The sequence below is a fragment of the Magnolia sinica genome, chromosome 5, assembly GCF_029962835.1.
Source record: "Magnolia sinica isolate HGM2019 chromosome 5, MsV1, whole genome shotgun sequence".
NCBI lineage: Eukaryota > Viridiplantae > Streptophyta > Magnoliopsida > Magnoliales > Magnoliaceae > Magnolia > Magnolia sinica.
The window spans coordinates 86,547,590-86,552,482 of record NC_080577.1 but is presented as its reverse complement, the minus strand read 5'-3'; positions in this window follow the sequence as shown (position 1 = coordinate 86,552,482).

Genomic DNA, 4,893 nt, shown 5'->3' with positions numbered 1-4,893 from the left:
GACTTGACTTTATGAGCTTTGAAATTCAACTCATAACTTTGAAGAGAACCATGTAACTCCTCAACCTTTATAGTATCTGTATCCCCTAATTCATGTATAGCAGTAACCTTTGAATTAAACCGATCAGGAAGTGATCGCAGTATTTTTACGCAAACGTTACTTTCAAGGATTCTATTTCTAAGACCTCATATGAAATTTACTATGTCATTTAGTTTCATATAGAAGTCCAGAAAAGACTCATTTTCTTCCATATGAATTTTCGCAAATTTGGTTGTGAGGATTTGGATTTTAGATTTTTTACAATAGTTCTTTCATGTATCATTTCGAGAATATCCCATGCTTGTTTAGTTGTATCGCAAGAAATGATTCTTTTGAATTCATCTGGCGATAGAGCCCATGTTATTACATTTAAGGCCTTTACATTTGCACTGCTTTCACTTTTCTGAACCATAGTCCAAAACGTAAATGTGGTTTCTTTCATTGATATTATTTTATCATTAGCTACTACTTCCATTAAAGGAGGGATCCATTTAGCTACAGTGACTTTTCATACATTTTCATCTATGGATTTGAGGAAAATCCTCATCCTAGCTTTCCAGTATGAATAATTAGAGTCATCAAAGGGAGATGGCCTGGTAATGGATAGGCTTTTGAAATTTGACATATTAAAGCTCTGTATCTAGTTGAAGAAGGTAAATCCAAATTTTTTTTAAAACAAAAGCAACTCACTCTGACACCACTTGAACTGGAGAGCTATCGATGTCCTAGGGGGGGAGGGGGTGAATAGGACAAGGCCAAATAATAGAAATAAAATACGGAATATGTAAAGATTATAAAAATCTCAATTGCTTGAGTATTGAAACCTTAATTCCAAATAATTCGTAGAACAACCTGAACCTAAAATATTAGGCAGGACAACCTTATTTCACTAATGTCTTTAAAATCAAACTTTCAAACTACCAAGAGTATATAAAAAGATTACAACATTCACCACTGAACTGAAATAATAAATTACATCCAATTACTAAAAATAATAATAAAGCATTCATCACATGACACAAGGAGTTATAGTGGTGCGGTGCTTAAAAATAACCACACCTACTCTACTCCTAAAATTACTACCCTCATAATTTTGGCTTTCACTATTAAAAAGTTTTCATAGGGTCACCTTAATAACATGTTACAGTTCCTTGTGATTTTCACTGGCCATCACAACAAAAACTCAACTAAGATTTTTCCAGGTTATCTCAAAAAAAAAAAACCTCAACTAAGATTTTCACATGATATCTCATAAAAATCTAAATAGAGTTTTAGAAGGTATACTTATCTTCAAATGTAAAAGACGTAGCAGAAGCTTGTAGTAGAATGACCTCTTTCTTGAACATATATGACGTAGTGTTCAATCAGACAGAAAGAGTTTATGGTTCTATAGATTTTAATTATAAAAAACACCCAAATGCTACTTAATTCAATTTTCTTAGATCTCAAAGAAGAGTATAGTTTAATCTCTTAGATTAAAACTTAAAAGATCTGAGAATAAAGAGAATTGAATAAGATATTAAAATAAATTATAAATACCAACAAATAGGGACTTGAGCTTCTCTCTCTCTTGTAGAAGAATTATGATAATAATTTTGTGTAATTTGGAATGAGAAAAAGACTCAATTTATAGGCAAAGGAGTTGGAACTTTGGATAGCTCAAGATAGTCTTCGACTAGCCCGAGTTCATCGGATTCTATTCAACGGATTTCAGATCGCGTGGGATAAGAATTATCCCAAATTTGACTGGCCCGTTGTCAAGTTCGGCTAGCCGAACATCACAATTCGGCTGGCCAAATTCCTATGAATTCCAAAAGATAGTGTTAATGGAATTTCACCTGAACTTTCTCGGGCTAGCCGAATTTCAAGCTTGGGCTAGTCGAACCAAAACTCGAGCTAGCCGAATTTTCAACAAAAGTTGTTATTTTGCTCAGGCTGGCCAATAAAGTTTAGGCTGACCAAACCAGAAGTTAGGCTGGCCGTATTCTAGGAAAAAAACACTAGAAAAAAAATCATGATAAGAATTTTTGAAAGCACCTAGTCCTTAGTCTAATTAAGCAAGTGTAGAGAGAGAGAGAGGGGGAGGGGTTGGAATCTGGGGATTTTATTGCTGGAAGGAGAGAAATGCTGTAAATCCACCATAAAGCTGCCTAATTCTCCACTAAATCAACTCTTACCTAAAATTGGAGGTAAATCTTCACCCGACATTACAATTGAGGAGTTAATTTATAATTTTCCCGTTCATAATTGAAATTTCTTTAAAATTGGTTTAGGAAAATTAGGTTATTCTCAAATATCAAAACCTTAGTTGTCAAATTTAGAAATCTCGAGATATGTGAAAAAGACAGATGCCCAATAAGTTTCTTAGTAAAAATATTGGTGAATTGTCCCTTTGATTATATATAAGATGGAGAAATAACCCCACTTGATAGCCTTTCTCATAGAATATCTAATTTAATGACTTGGATCAAACACAGCTCTATACTGATATAGAATAAAAATGTACAAGTATAACAAGAATACAAGCTAATATGATCTACGGGCAAATATGATATAAATCGTATGGTAGTTCACAGGGCGACACGATACTATACTAACAAGATACAACGCCATCTTTATTAGCAGAAATGATGGCAATTTCCAAGAGCTAATAAATAAATAAATAAGGGATTATTATTTTTGAGAGATGGTCCATCACCATCAAGTGGATTATGAATTGGGAAATTGACCGTACTCGCCTTGAAGTTTGGACAAATTACTTAGAACGCTACAACACTCCATATATTCCCAGAAGGGCCTTTTGACAGCTTTTGGAGTTTGTTTCGAATGAAAATGCCCCTGACCTTGGTTCAGTAGTTGCACGGTTTTCAAAGGACTAAGAAGTTACGTAGTGTTTAATGCCAGTAAAGTGATGTGTACAGAACCCTTTTTGCACATGGGCAAGGACTAAACTCGTGGGGCCCATATTGATGTATGTGTATAATCCATGTCGTCCATCCATTTTACCCTGTCATATTAGGGCTAGGGCCCAAATATCAGCCTGATCCATATCTCATGTGGGTCACATAATAGAAAATAATGGTGACAATGGAACTCGCTGTTGAAACTTTCTAGGCTCACCGTGATGTTTGTTAGAAGTGGACACTGCCCAACTCAGGACTTTTTGGGCCCACGTCGAGCTGGCCGACAAGGTGGACAGAACGGATCTCCCCATTGTTGGCCTCAGGCTATAGTACCAATGGCTATTCTTTCATTCGGTAGTAAAGGAAGTGAATATGTAACAACCGTGACCTGGGAAAACTATGACCCACGACCCATATAACATGAGAACTATGACCCTTACTACATTACAATCACAACCCTTACCACATTACAACCACAACCTAGGTATGGATCATGGTTGCCATGTTATATGGGTCGTGGTTTTCATGAGTAAAGGGTCATGGTTGTCATGAGGTAAGAGTGTAGTTGGCATGCTATGCGGGTCGTGGTTCACAGGTATGCTACAGAGTTGATTGGGTCATGTATCACAGGATATCTCTGGCTATCATGTTATATGGGTCGTGGTTCTCATGTTATATGGGTCGTGGTTCTCATGTTAAATGGGTTGTGTTTCGTGTGATATGGATCGTGGTTCTCATTTCCTGCTCTCAAATTGCATGACAACCACAACCCATACCTCATGACAACCACGACCCATATAACATGACAATCACGACTCATATAACGCGAGAACCACGACACATACAACATGACAACTATAACCCACCACCATGTATGTGTTTCATCCATGCCACCTGTTCACTCCCCAAGTATACGGTTGTGATGTAGTAATAAACTCGGTGAGACCGAGGTCGAATCCCATGGGACTGAAACCTGTATGTAATCTGAAAGTAAGTAGAACTAGAACTAGATTAAGATGAAATCTAAATCGAATATAATTGAGAGAATAATGATGAAATATTTAGCTAAAACTTAGAGAATTCAGAGGAAGGAAACTAGGGTGCCAAGGATTGTTCACTCCCCAAGTATAGGGTTGTCATGTAGTAATAAATTCGGTGAGACCGAGGTCGAATCCCAAGGGACTGGAACCTGTACGTAATCTGAAACTAGGTAGAGATAGAACTAGCCTAAGATGAAATCTAAATCAAATATAAATTGATGAATAATGGTGAGAGATTAATGTAAAGCTTAAGAAATTTAGAGGTAGGAAACTAGGGATTCAGGGGATCCACTTGTAGAGATCAGGGAGATCTTATACCTGTTTCAAAAATCATGGAAATTAAACTGAACTTCTTCTGATATAATTTTAAAGAGATGAAAGGTATATGAATTAGAATGGATTCCATCACCAAACTATGCCCAGGAGACAAAGCAAACAACAGAATTAAACTAATTACCAACCAATCAACATGCTATGAAGGTTAGGAAGGGTACCGACATCTAACCATGCCCATGAGACGATGGTGAACAACAGGGCTTCCTGACGTCATAAACATCAAAAGGAGGAAGAAATACTCAAAGCCATCATAGATCTATTGTAATTTCAGTCACAATAAACCATTAAAAAAAACTGAAAGTATTCCTTTTAATTGAACTAAAATCAACATCAGTTAGTCTAAACAAGAGGCACAAGCAAAGTCTCTCCCATCAGACTATAAGCTTCACCTCTTAGCCCTAGCTAAGAGGTTCAGCCCAACATGAATGCGCTGGATCCCTCAAACAAAATAAAAAAGAAAAAGAAAAAGAAAAAGAAAAAAAAACACTTGTCTATTTATCTCTCTCCCCATCTGCTCCACGGCTGCCCACTTTCACGGCTTCCAATCTCTCCCCACTGTCTCTCACATCCTTTCT